The sequence below is a fragment of the Staurois parvus genome, unplaced genomic scaffold (genome assembly GCF_062004578.1).
Source record: "Staurois parvus isolate SC_StPar_1 unplaced genomic scaffold, SC_StPar_1.0 ptg001117l, whole genome shotgun sequence".
Classification (NCBI taxonomy): Eukaryota; Metazoa; Chordata; class Amphibia; order Anura; family Ranidae; genus Staurois; species Staurois parvus.
Genome location: NW_028318913.1, coordinates 73,204 through 88,044, shown reverse-complemented (window position 1 = coordinate 88,044; position 14,841 = coordinate 73,204). Strand labels below are relative to the sequence as shown.

General features: G+C 48.3%; 1 protein-coding gene across 1 annotated transcript in view; it reads left to right on the top strand.

Annotated features, from left to right (window-relative positions):
- Nucleotides 1-5,932: 5,932 nt before the first annotated feature.
- The window catches only part of LOC149440071 (F-box only protein 40-like), a 29,398-nt gene continuing 20,489 nt past the window's right edge, over nucleotides 5,933-14,841 (top strand). The window contains exon 1 of the mRNA XM_089658973.1: nucleotides 5,933-6,139. The gene's annotated coding sequence lies outside the window, so the exon portion shown is untranslated. The remainder of the gene's footprint in view (nucleotides 6,140-14,841) is intronic.

Sequence of the window (14,841 nt, the reverse complement as noted above, 5' to 3'; positions counted from 1 at the left end):
CTTCTCCAAACGTACCTTTGCTCATTCCGGCCAAAAAGTTCAATTTTAACCTCATCGGTCCACAGAACTTGTTTCCAAAATGCATCAGGCTTGTCTATATGTTCATTTGCAAAGTTCAAACGATGATTTTTGTGGTGAGGACGTAGAAGAGGTTTTCTTCTGATGACTCTTCCATGAAGACCATATTTGTACAAGTATCTCTTTATAGTGGAATAGTGACCACAACTCCAGTGTCTGCCAGATCTTTCTGGAGGGATCGTGCAGTCAAACGTGGGTTTGGAATTGTTTTTCTCACAATCCTGCGAGCTGTTCTGTCTGATATTTTTCTTGGTCTTCCAGATCTTGCTTTAACTTCCACTGTTCCTGATGACTGCCATTTCTTAATTACATTCCGAACAGAGGATATTGACATCTGAAAACGCTTTGCTATCTTCTTATAGCCTTCTCCAGCTTTGTGAGCGTCAACTATTTTCAGTTTCAGTTTTCTAGACAACTGCTTAGAAGAACCCATGGTGCTGATTGTTGGGGCAAGGTCAGATGAGTCGGGGCATTCAAAACCTTTGAGATTGACATCACCTGGTCTTCCCAGACGATGATGGAGAACAATCCATGACACTGGCAGGTCTCAGCTTGGCAAAGGGGGCAGTGCATGCTATAAATTCTGCAGGGGGCCCAAACTTTTGCAGACGCCATTTTTTTGTTTTCTGTTATTTTGAAAGTGTAAATGATGGAAATAAAATCTAACTTTTGTTGACATATTATAAGAATGTCTAATCTGTAATTTGATGCCTTTTGAAGATTTTTCCATCTTTCCTTGGCTTCTTTATGCACATTGATACAAATTTTTAGCTGGGGTGCCCAAACTTTCCATCCCCACTGTGTGTGTATATATATATATATATATATATATATAGTTTTTTTTTTTAATATATTGAGAGGGTTAGGGACTGATGTGAATGTACAATATATATGTAAAGTGCTGTGTACATTGATGGCGCTATAGAAGTACCTGAAATACATATATTTGGGAAGAATATTTTTTAAATATATTTTTCCTCCATGTGGGCAGCAAGGAGATGGCTACTTGGACAAATGGCACTTTTCACTGTCTCCAGGCACCTTATTAGAAACACAGTGGGGGGGGATTGCCAGCTAAGATGTTCAGGCCATTGGGCAAGTGCTTGCAGACAGAAGAAAGTACCGTCTGTCAGGGCAGTAGTCTCCTTGCTAGCTGTGTTGTTGGAAGGCAGTAGAGGGGTTCTTTCTGACATCACAGCTAGTCTTAAGCCGGGGATACATGGGTCGAAATTTGACCGATTCTTCATCCGAGAATCGGACCTAAGAATAATCGGACGATTTTCGCTCTGTTATTGGGGTCAATGGCACCAGATGATTTTCGTGGTTCCTCCCCTTTTCGGTTATCGGCCATGTTGGAAAATTCATGAAAAACGACCGATTTTCGCCTCTATGACGGTCAAATCGTACGATCGTTTTTCCAAAAAGAATATGCACATGAACCGTGACCTGGAAGGAACAGAAGTTTTACCTGTTATATGGGGTGAACTTTTTGACTTGGTTGGCCGATTTTCAAAATAATTGCCTGAACTCAGCGGCATAATCCTCCGCTGCCCGGTGTCCCTGTTGTAATGAATAGAGGGCTGCTTCAGCCGAGGCAGCTCAATGCGGGTCATCGTACAGTTGTGCCATCGCCTTAAAGAATGTGGCGACAGTATTTAAATGTGGGTGGTGGGCCTCCATCAGGCGATGAGCCCATCCATGGGGCTCACCCTGCAGCAAGGATATGACAAATCCTACCTTCACCGATTCGGAAGAGAAGGTCTGGGGTTGCAGGTCAAAGTACAGCTGGCAGAAATTTGGGAAGGCCCTGAACTTCCCTCGGTCCCCACTGAACCGCTCGGGTCGGTACTCTTGGCTCTGGCGGGGGGATGGTAAATGCTGCTCCAACTGCAGACCCCGCTGCACCCATGGTCGGAGGCGTACCCACTGGGCCTGGAGTTGTGGGTGCTGGTGCGGCCAGGTGCTTGTATCCCTCTTCCAGGGTTTTCACTGCCCGTGTGAGTGCCGCCAGATGTTGGTACATCTCTTCCCAGGGTGAAGGTCCTCCTCCAGGCTCTGACATGGCCGTATGGTTCTGTCAGGGATCCTATCGCGGTAGCCTCTAGCACTCCGCAGACCGGAATCCCCCAAGGCACGGAATCTAAGCTCCGACCTGCTTGTTCACCAGAGCCCCTGATGGTGGGGATGGACTTGGAGCAGGCCGAGACCAGGTTGCGGCCCCTGGGTTCACCCAGCTGTGGTAGAGGCATCGTTGAAGATGTATAGCGGGTAAGAGTCTGATGTGAAGAGGTAACTGAAGCAGCGTCGGGCAGGCCGGGTTGGTAACGGTGGTGGCGGTGTAGTACAGAATCAGCAGGCAGAGGGATAAACAGATCACAAGCCGGGTTCGTCAACAGGAGGTCAGAACATGCGAGGTTAAGCAGGAGAATGGTCAGACAAAGCCAGGGATCAGAACAGGAGATGGACAGCAAATCAGGGTCAGGCAGGGTCGGCAACAAACAATCTACTCACAGGAACACAGATAAGACCATACGGCACTTGAGCATTGCAAGAGCCGGGTTTAAATAGCCCGCCCGACTCCTGACAGGCGCTCCTGGGTCCTAGTGCTTGCCCAGCGCCGTCATTTGTGACAGGCACGCCTGGGTCCTAGTGCCCGCCTGCCTGTACGTTTTGTCAGGATTCTACGCATGTGCAGATTCGATCGCTGCGGCGATCTTCCCATTCCCTGACAGGCAGTGCCCGAGTTTCCAAATGGTTAGTCTGCCCCTGGGTAGAAGTGAAGACAGCAGCTCATGGGACCCACAAAGGTCCTGCTCCTGCTCCTGGCACCGATTATAGCGCTTTATCATTTCACCCCCCAGCAGAAACAGTAGATCTATAGGCAGAGACCTGAGTTCTGTAACCTGAGTGGAATGGTAGACCTTTAACCCCTTCACGCCGAATATGCACAAATATGCGGCCGCACAGAACTGGGCTTTTTTCCGCGGGGCCGCATATTTACGTACCTGTCTTTGTGCTGGGAGCGCGGTGCATGAATACTGGGATGTCACTTAGAGCCCCGGGTCCCGTTCTAACGATGTGGACCCAGGACTCCTGATTCTGGATCACCTGATCGCTGTGATAGCCTCTGATTGGTCAGTCACTGTACAGCCCCGCCCCTTTTTCCTCTCTATGAACGGAGGAGAGAGATACATTGCATCTCTCTAACTCCTGGCATAGATGGGGAAAAAATGTTTGTTAAAAAAAATAAAAAATAAATATTAAAAAAATACAATAAGAAATTTAATAAAAAATACCTAGGTCAAGGTTTGATCTAGTTCAGTGCCAGGGGTTAGTGTTTGGGTCAAGGTCAAAATATCAGGGTCAAAGGTCAGCATTTATTTATTTTTTTAAGTTGGTATTAGTGTCAGTGTGTTTTAGGTAAACAAAAAACAAAAATAGTTTCTGGGCTGTACTCCGGGTACAAACAACAAATAACATACATATAGATGGTATCGCTGCAATCGTCAAGAGCTCGAGAATTTATTTTGGGTTGTTCTTTGGTGGTAGGTTTTACTATTTTGGGCCAGTTTTCCTTTGATAATAAAAAAAAATAAAAAAAATCAGGAGCTATCCATTACCATTTACCAGCAAATGAAAGCCCAATTTGTCCTGAAAAAAACGCAGTATAATCCACCTGTAGTTGTGATGATATGTACAGTTTTACCAACACATGTCAAAGTTGCAAAATTGTGCTTAGGCATTAACATTTGTCTTACCCTCAGGCATGAAGGGATTAATATTTATCTGTTGGCCTTGAAGTCAGTTGACAGAAGGGACTAGACACAGGCTGTGTGGACAAGTAGACGATCACACTGATTATCCCCGGAATGGTTGTATTTTTACACCCGTCTACTTTATGGGATGTAAATGGTTTGTGTGGTCATAGTTCGGTTATCTCAGATCGAGGGATTTTATCTCTAGTCTTCAGTATGGTTTCCATTCACACTTCTGAAGATTTGAACCAATAGAGACATTCCGGAGCCCCTCCCCGAGAGGCTTGAGAAAGGGAGGTGCTGGCTTGGAAACACGTTGCCTGTGCTGGGGTAGAAGATGATATCCTGGAAGAAGTCGTGTAGCTGACAGTCCAAGTCTCCGCTGTTAATTATTAACTTTGTTGGCGCCTCCCGGCCCTTTAAGAGTTTCAGAAGCTGGGAGGCGGAGTTTTAGGGTCATGTGACCACCGTGATTCACCGTTACATGATCGGAAAAGGTCCTGATCGAAAGGGGAGATCGGGACCTTTCCGGGAGTCGCGGACATTTGTGCTGGGAGCGCTCTCAGCACATATGTCAATTCTAATTGCACGCAAATATGCAGCCGCTCGACGTCAAGGCCCAGATGCAGAGAGGTCGCATATATGTGTGCGATCAGCATCAAGGGGTTAAGGAAGCCGATGGTGGTTCCCTTTGCATTAGAGTTGTGTCTCCGCCTGCTCCCTACTGCCAGTGCCCTATTGCTGCGGAATGGGAGATGCCAGCTAATATCGCATTGTGGGCAGGGGTGTATATACCACAAGGCAAACAAGGCATTTGCCTAGGGCAGCATTTTTCAGGGGGGCAGCGCTGTCCCCTGAAAGAAGGGTTGGAAGAAAGGACACAGGCAGCGTGGGGACCAGGTGGGATCTGAGAGAGGCTGCTTGATGGTGCATGCACAGCCTGACCCTTGTTCCCTGGGAATGTCCAGAGCTGTGAAGGTGAGTGTCTTATCTCTTGCCAGGGTGGGGTGGGGGGTTGCTCAGTGGTAGTGAAAGGCTCTTTTGGGTGGGGGTGGGGGGGGCTAGGGTGTTGTTGGTCAATGTCCGTGGGGGTATCCAATTTTTGTGTTCCCTAGGGCAGCACGAAGCCTAAATACACCACTGCATGGATCATGCATGTTCGGTGGGATCACCCATTGAATGCGACATGCCCCTTCATTGTTGCAGCTGCTGCAGTACACGCCTGCATGGATCATGCATGTTCAGTGGGATCGCCCATTGAATGCGACACGCCCCTTCATTGTTGCAGCTGCTGCAGTACACGCCTGCATGGATCATGCATGTTCGGTGGGATCGCCCATTGAATGCGACACGCCCCCTTCATTTTTGCAGCTGCTGCAGTACACGCCTGCATGGATCATGCATGTTCGGTGGGATCGCCCATTGAATGCGACATGCCCCTTCATTGTTGCAGCTGCTGCAGTACACGCCTGCATGGATCATGCATGTTCGGTGGGATCGCCCATTGAATGCGACATGCCCCTTCATTGTTGCAGCTGCTGCAGTACACGCCTGCATGGATCATGCATGTTCGGTAGGATCGCCCATTGAATGCGACATGCCCCTTCATTTTTGCACTTGCTGCAGTACACGCCTACATGGATCATGCATGTTCGGTGGGATCGCCCATTGAATGCGACATGCCCCTTCATTGTTGCAGCTGCTGCAGTACACGCCTGCATGGATCATGCATGTTCGGTTGGATCACCCATTGAATGCGACATGCCCCTTCATTGTTGCAGCTGCTGCAGTACACGCCTGCATGGATCATGCATGTTCGGTGGGATCGCCCATTGAATGCGACATGCCCCTTCATTGTTGCAGCTGCTGCAGTACACGCCTGCATGGATCATGCATGTTCGGTTGGATCACCCATTGAATGTGACATGCCCCTTCATTGTTGCAGCTGCTGCTGTACACGCCTGCATGGATCATGCATGTTCGGTGGGATCGCCCATTGAATGCGACATGCCCCTTCATGTTTTTTATTCGATGTTTTTATTCCCCCATAGCGGATGAAACACCTTCGGAAGTCTCCTGGAGCAGAATCCACGCGTGAGCGCGGGTGACAGGCGAGGAGGATAAAAGTGGAGTTCCCCTTTAAGGGACACGCTGACAAGGACAGCAGATGTCAGGGGAGCTCGGTGGGGCTGGCTGCCCATAGCCGGCTATTTATAACCGACCGCATGACTGCGTCCTCTGCGACACAACACGGGGGCCCTCACCGAGCACCACAGGACGGGGTCACCCTCCCAGCGAAATCGCAGGTAAGTCGGCCAGGAGCAGGCACTGTGCAGGCTCCCCGCTGGGACTTGTAGTTCCACACTGCATGTGCGGCTTCACTGCCAAGCTGGGTATAAATGCCAAGACTGTGATACTAAACTCATCTAGTGTGTGTCTGTACGGGGGGGGGGGGGGGATTTACTAACACTGGAGCACTCAGAATCTGGTACAGCTCTGCATGGCATCCAATCAGCTTCGAGCTTCAGCTTGTTCCATTAAGATTTGGCAATAACAGCTGGAAGCTGATTGGTTTCTATGCAAATCTGCACTAGATTGTGCATGTTCCAGCTTGTCCATTGCATCTACATAGGATCAGCATTGTTCCCCTAGCACAGGACTACAAAACACCTCCCCTATGTTATGAAAATGGGAGATGGGAGGTGTTTTGTAGTTCTGTCCTAGGGTGAAAACACTCTGGGGAAGATTTACTAAAACTGGAGCTCTCAGAATCTGGTGCAGCTGTGCATGGGAGCCAATCAGTTTCTCACTAATTAAGCTTTGGTAATAAATCCCGGAATCTGATTGGTTGCTATGCAGAGCTGCACACAGGCTCAGCATTGTCCCCCTAGCACAGGACTACAGAACACCTCCCCCCAGGGGCGGACTAACAACTCATGGGGTCCCTGGGCAATAGGGGATCATGGGGCCCCTGTGTCCTTGCCCAAACTCAAAAAAGCCTATGAAAAAGGTACCAGGGGCATCTCATGGGGTCCCCTACTGACCCCGGGCCCTCGGACAGTGCCTGAGTTTCCAAATGGTCAGTCCGCCCCTGCCTCCCCCTATGTTGTGAAGAAGGGGAGAGGGGAGGTGTTTTGTAGTTCTGTCCTAGGGTGAAAACAGTCCGCCTGGATTCACACTTCTGCAGCGCTGCACATCGCCTGTGATTAGCACAGGAACTGCATCGCATTCCTGTGCAGATCACATGCGATTTGAGTCGTACATTTTGTATGGCTCCAATCGCACCGAACCCGCACCAAAAACGTGTAGGACCCTTTTTTGGGGTCCGCACTAGAATCGGATCGCAGGGGTATTCACAGCTATGCGATCCGATTCTGCACATCGCACTGCGTTTTGCGAACTGATTTCGGGGTGTTGTTAACATACTTCACCCGCAGCGGTTCGCATGAACGGGGTGCGATTCTGATGCAGTGCAGAATTCACACTCAAGGTGCAGAACCCTTTTTTTGTCCGCACCAGAATCATGTTCTAACGATCCGATTCTGCACATCGCACCACATTTTGCGAACCGATTTCACCTGGGTTTCACAGTAGTGCATGTGCAACTTTTTGTGCGATTTGCATAGACGTCTGCGTCAGATATCTTGCAAAATCGCACCTCAAATCACGATGAGATTGTGATGCGGTGCGGAAATCGCACAGAAAATGCTGCAAATTACAGACCGCAGTGTGAACCCGGGCTGAGGGAGATTTACTAAAACTGGAGAACTCAGAATCTGGTGCAGCTGTGCATGGCAGCCAATCAGCTTCTAACTTCAGCTTCTTCCATTACACCCTGGATGAGAATTGGTGTGCGATTTGCATGGCATGTGACTTGCAAATCGCATGCCAAGTCGCCCCAATTACAGCGGTCACATCGGTGCGATTCCGACTTAATCAGAGCCGCATTGATTTCTAAAGTACTACATGCGTTACTTTTGGTGCGATTTGCAAAGACCTCTGTGTCGGACGTCTTGCAAATCGCACCTCAAATTGGCATCTCACCCGACTTTGAATTCATGCGACTTTGCTGTAAGTTGCACGATTTCAAAATCGGCTTTGATGTGACTGGGGGCTTACACCACGGTCACGACGGATGCGAATTGGCATGCAAATTGCATGCCAAGTCGCCCCCTATTGTCCGCAATTACAGTGGTCATATTGGTGCGATTCCGACTTAATCAGAGCCGCACCGATTTCTAAAGTAGTACATGCGCTACTTTTGGTGTGAATTACGTAGACATCCAGGGGTGGACTGACCATTAGAGCACTCGGGCACTGCCCAAGGGCCCGGGGTCAGTAGGAGGCCCCATGAAATGCCCCCGGTACCTTTTTTTATAGGCTTTTTTGGGTGTAATTTGAGTGTGGTCAAGGACACAGGGGCCCCATGATCCCCTATTGCCCAGGGGCCCCATGAGCTGTCAGTCCTTCCAGGTAGACATCTGTATCAGACGCAGGGGTGGACTGACCATTAGAGCACTCGGGCACTGCCCGAGGGCCCGGGGTCAGTAGGGGGCCCCATGAAATGCCCCTGGTACCTTTTTTTATAGGCTTTTTTGGGTGTAATTTGAGTGTGGTCAAGGACACAGGGGCCCCATGATCCCCTATTGCCCAGGGGCCCCATGAGCTGTCAGTCCTTCCCTGTAGACATCTGTATCAGACGCAGGGGTGGACTGACCATTTGGAAACTCTGGCACTGCCCGAGGGCCCGGGGTCAGTAGGGGGCCCCATGAAATGCCCCCGGTACCTTTTTTATAGGCTTTTTTGGGTGTAATTTGAGTGTGGTCAAGGACACAGGGGCCCCATGATCCCCTATTGCCCAGGGGCCCCATGAGCTGTCAGTCCTTCCAGGTAGACATCTGTATCAGACGCAGGGGCGGACTGACCATTTGGAAACTCTGGCACTGCCCGAGGGACCGGGGTCAGTAGGGGGCCCCATGAAATGCCCCCGGTACCTTTTTTTATAGGCTTTTTTGGGTGTAATTTGAGTGTGGTCAAAGACACAGGGGCCCCATGATCCCCTATTGCCCAGGGGCCCCATGAGCTGTCAGTCCTTCCAGGTAGACATCTGTATCAGACGCAGAGGCGGACTGACCATTTGGAAACTCTGGCACTGCCCGAGGGCCCGGGGTCAGTAGGGGGCCCTATGAGATGCCCCTGGTACCTTTTATAGGCTTTTTTGGGTGTGGTTTGAGTTTGGGCGAGGGCACAGGGGCCCCATGATCCCCTATTGCCCAGGGGCCCCATGAGCTGTCAGTCCTTCCAGGTAGACATCTGTATCAGACGCAGAGGCGGACTGACCATTTGGAAACTCTGGCACTGCCCGAGGGCCCGGGGTCAGTAGGGGGCCCCATGAGATGCCCCTGGTACCTTTTATAGGCTTTTTTGGGTGTGGTTTGAGTTTGGGCGAGGGCACAGGGGCCCCATGATCCCCTATTGCCCGGGGGCCCCATGAGTTGTCAGTCTGCCCCTGATCAGACGTCTTGCAAATCGTACCTGAAACTGGAAGGTCACTCGACTTTGAAATCATGCGACTTCGCCGTAAGTCGCATGATTTCAAAGTCGGGATCGGTGTGACTGGGGGGGCCAAGCTGGACACGCACTAGACTTTCGAACAAAAGTTCCTTACTGACATTGGTATGAAAATTCTCAATACATTCGATGACTTGACGGAGGTCGTTCAAAAGCGCTGAAATGCTGCTTGCCTTTACATTCACCGATGGAGATCTGTTCATACCAGGGGCGGACTGACCATTTGGAAACTCGGGCACTGCCTGAGGGCCCGGAGTCAGTAGGGGGCCCCATGAGATGTCCCAGGTACCTTTTTCATAGGCTTTTTTGAGTTTGGGCAAGGACACAGGGGCCCCATGATCCCCTATTGCCCGGGGGCCCCATGAGTTGTCAGTCCACCCCTGGTTCATACTTGAAACATTTTCCATCCTGTTGAATTCTCTCATCACTGCAGTCATTGATTTGACCCCCAATAACCATCAGAGGGCTCATTCACAGCATGGCGTAGAGACGGCAGTTTTCCCGCACATATGGCGGATATAAAAAGTCTTCACACCCCCGTTAAAATGTCCAGTTTCTGTGATGGGAAAAAAATGAGACAAAGATAAATAATTTCAGAACTTTTTCCACCTTTAGCCCCTCCCCCTCCAGAGGTTTTAACCCCCCCCCCCCACCTTCCTGACCAGGCCATTTTTGTGCGATACGGCGCTGCGTCACTTTGACAATTGCGCGGTCGTGCAATGCTGCACCCACATTAAATTTACGTCCAGTTCTTGGTGATGTCACTGTTGGTGATGTCACTGTTGGTGATGTCACGGTTGGTGATGTCACGGTTGGTGTGGTCACTGTTGGGGAGGCCACTGTTGGGGAGGCCACTGTTGGTGATGTCACTGTTGGGGATGTCACTGTTGGGGAGGTCACTGTTGGTGATGTCTCTGTTGGTAATGTCACTGCTGGGGATGTCACTGTTGGTGAGGTCACTGTTGTTGATGACACTGTTGGTGATGTCACTGTTGGGGAGGTCACTGTTGGGGATGTCACCGTTGCGCCATATTTCCTCCACTTGATGATGACTGTCTTCACTGTGTTCCATGGGATATCTAATGCCTTGGAAATTCTTTTGTCCCCTTCTCCTGACTGATACCTTTTAACAATGAGATCCCTCCGATGCTTTGGAAGCTCTCTGCGGACCATGGCTTTTGCTGTAGGATGCGACTAAGAAAATGTCAGGAAAGACCGACTAGAACAGTTGAACTTTATTTTGGGTTAATCAGAGGCACTTTAAATGATGGCGGGTGTGTACTGACTCCTGTTTAACATGACTGTGAATGTGATTACTTAATTCTGAACACAGTTACATCCCCAGTTATAAGAGGGTGTGCACACTTATGCAACCATATTATTTTAGTTTGTTTTATGTTTATTCCCCCTCCCTAAAAGATTTCAGTTTGTTGTTCAATTGAGTTGTACAGTTTGTAAGTCACATTAAAGGAGGAAAAAGTTCAGAAATTATTTATCTTTGTCTCATTTTTTTACATCCCAGGAATCTGACATTTTAACAGGGGTGTGAAGACTTTTTATATCCACTGTATACATTCTAGATAGTGCAATTTAATATATTTGCATGGACTTTTTATTATCAGAATATTTTTTAGAATCTTGATAGTTTGGAATTGTGTTATTTGTATCACGTATACTGTATATTGGAGATAGCGCAGTGCTCAATCACTTTTACTGATATTTTGAGTCATTTACTAAACCCCCAACAGTACAATCAGTCTGTAGATGCAGTAAAGCATGCTTGTTATACTCATTGTAGAACCTAAGGGGTTAAACCTCTGCATTTTGTAAAAAGGCTGATTGATCCTGTCTTCTGTGATCCTCCCCTTCTTTCACACTCCCCAATCCATCTGCTGTTAGTACAGAGCTCTAGGAGTCACTTTGCACATGCTCCGTTTGGTTTGTATGGCTAGAGAGTGTTTTTTTTTCTTTGTGAGAGTGCATGTGATCAGCACAGGGCCAATCAGCACTGTCCAGACAAAGGTCAGGGGTTCTGCATCCTCCTAGAGCAGAATGAAAACTCCTCCTACAAGATCTAACCAGTGCTCTGCTAGACACTGATAGAAGTCACAAGACTGCTCTATACTGCTGATGAGAAAAGGTATTTAGCAGTTTATATTTACTAAAATAATTGCATTTCCATGTTCTGTGTACTGTGGGAGATCAGATATAGTGAATGAGGGGTCCGGGGAGACCAGATATAGTGAATGCGGGGTCCGAGGAGAGCAAATATAGTGAATGCGGGGTCCGGGGAGACCAGATATAGTGAATGCGGGGTCCGGGGAGACCAGATATAGTGAATGCGGGGTCCGGGGAGAGCGGATATAGTGAATGCGGGGTCCGGGGAGAGCGGATATAATGAATGCGGGGTCCGGGGAGAGCGGATATAGTGAATGCGGGGTCCGAGGAGAGCGGATATAGTGAATGCGGGGTCCGGGGAGAGCAAATATAGTGAATGCGGGGTCCGGGGAGAGCGGATATAGTGAATGCGGGGTCCGGGGAGACCAGATATAGTGAATGCGGGGTCCGGGGAGAGCGGATATAGTGAATGCGGGGTCTGGGGAGACCGGATATAGTGAATGCAGGGTCCTGGGAGAGCGGATATAGTGAATGCGGGGTCCGGGGAGAGCGGATATAGTGAATGCGGGGTGCGGGGAGAGCGGATATAGTGAATGCGGGGTCCGGGGAGAGCGAATATAGTAAATGCGGGGTCCAGGGAGAGCGAATATAGTAAATGCGGGGTCCGGGGAGAGCGGATATAGTGAATGTGGGGTCCGGGGAGAGCGGATATAGTGAATGCGGGGTCCAGGGAGAGCGGATATAGTGAATGCAGGGTCCGGGGGGAGCGGATATAGTGAATGCGGGGTCCGGGGAGAGCGGATATAGTGAATGCAGGGTCCGGGGGGAGCGGATATAGTGAATGCGGGGTCCGGGGAGAGCGGATATAGTGAATGCGGGGTCCGGGGAGAGCGGATATAGTGAATGCGGGGTCCGGGGAGAGCGGATATAGTGAATGCAGGGTCCAGGGAGAGCGGATATAGTGAATGCGGGGTCCGGGGAGAGCGGATATAGTAAACGCGGGATCCAGGGAGAGCTGGAAGAGGAAAAACCCATTATGACCACTAGATGGAGCAGACAACTATAGTAAATATGTATTTCCTATGATCATCATCTCCCTCTAGTGGCCGGAATGTGGTATTCCCCTGATTCATGTTATTCTTATGAATGAAAAACATCCAACATTGAGAGAAAATAAATTAGTAACATTTCACCGGTCTTTGCACAAAATGAAGGGACATGCAGTTTTGAAGAATAAAAAGCTCTGCTTTTTAAATTAAAAAAAAAAAAAATATATATATACACACTGCTAAGTAATTTTAAAGTAATTGTATTGACAGTTATCCTTCTACCTGTTGCAACAGTTGAGAGGTCATAGGGGCCCCTCAGCATTTTTTATGGGACCCCATGATCTGTACTTACCTCCTGACCATGGGACTAAACTCTCCAGCATCTAAACAGTCATGTAGTTTTGGGTGGAGTGACCCGATAACAATCTTTAAGAGTCATTTATTGCCCAAAAGATTCTTTTAACTGAAATTGCAACATTGTTTCTTGCAATATTTTTCATGAATTACAGAGATTATTAAGTGTTCCTTATTGTTATCTCACAAATATATTCTTATTATTATTATAGCCAATTTTACCCCCCCTAACTCCTCCCACAGTTTTTACACTACATAGACAGTAATATATCAAAACGTGCGGATTGTTCCCGATTGGTGCGCTATTACTTTGTGGAACGTTTCGCCGAATGGTTCACGAAATATCGCCGTTTTTGTGGTGAAATTGGTCCCATAGGAATGAATGGAGCAGCTAGAGTGGGAGCTGACAAAGCTACAGTGTGGAAGGAAAAATCAGGACATGATTTGTAAACTGCCATCACTCCCTCATTTTCAAGCCCACCTACACAAATCTTATATCAAAACGTTCAGCTATCCCGGCTGTCACTAAAAATGTCCACGGCTAAGCCATAGTCCTGATAGTTTTCACAATATGACCATTTGTTTGCAACTCACGCCGCCTATTGACTTTCATTGAAACTCCACTCTAGCCACCTCAAATTTGAAGGGACATTTGTAAACTGCGACTGTGCCTTCATTTTTAATATTTCAGAGACATACTATTCATCAAAATGTAGGTCTGTGTCTTGTGATTCTCACAATATAAAGCTCTTCGGTGTAGGATTTATAATTTTTAAACTACAACTGTTTGAAGATGGCAACCGCCAGTGAAGTGAGCAAGTTGGAGCAGTTTGTTTTTAACCGCTCTTCTCTGCCCTTGCTGTAGAGTGAGTTGCCATAGGAACCCAGGTGTGTGCGCAGGCAGCAGAGCGACAAACGCTAGAGTGTGAGCTGAAAAATAAAAGTTGAAATGCATTTCCCACTCTATCCAGCTTGCCATGGGCACCTTTTTAAATTTGATCAATCAATTGGTTAGTGTAATGTTTACCATCTTTACTCACTCCGCCCACTCCACATAGTTACTCCGCCCACTCCAACCTTTTCACAGTTACTCCACCCACTCCAACCACACAACAGTTACTCCGCCCACTCCAGTCATACAACAGTTACTCCGCCCACTCCACCCACACAACAGTTACTCCAGCCACTCCACCCAGTTACTCCGCCCACTCCACCCAGTTACTCCGCCCACTCCAATTGCAGACTACTGGTGGAGGCAAGAACACTTCACACAATTTCCCCAGAAATTGGAGCTTTTCTAGTTTAGTATTGTCCTCCAAATTTAATATGGTTTCTGTGGCTTCATTCCACATCTGTCAGAATTTTGCCCAGTAAATACAAATGTAAGTCCTCATGCACACGGGACGTTTTCAGAACGCTGGTAATGTTAATGGTGTAAAGTCACATTAAAAATGTGTGTTTTTCAGCTTTTTTAAGTATTTTTGCATTAGCATTTAGCGGAGTTTTGCCATATTTGCATTTTTTTTTAACGAAAAAATTTTTTTTGGGTCAAAAAAGTCCAAAAACGCCAGTTTGCGGCACTTTACCGTATTTGACAGCGTTTTGCCACGTTTTTCAGCATTTAGAACATTTTTACAGCTAAAAATCTTCTCTAGAAGCCCACTAGTCCTGGGTTTTTTTTTCCAGCCAAAACAAAACGTTGATTACAGTCTATGTGTGTATGGACACATAAGAGAACATGCCGGGGATGGACACATAAGAGAACATGCTGGGGATGGACACATAAGAGAACATGCTGGGGATGGACACATAGGAGAACATGCTGGGGATGGACACATAGGAGAACATGCCGGGGATGGACACGTAGGATAACACGCCGGGGATGGACACGTAGGATAACACGCCGGGGATGGACA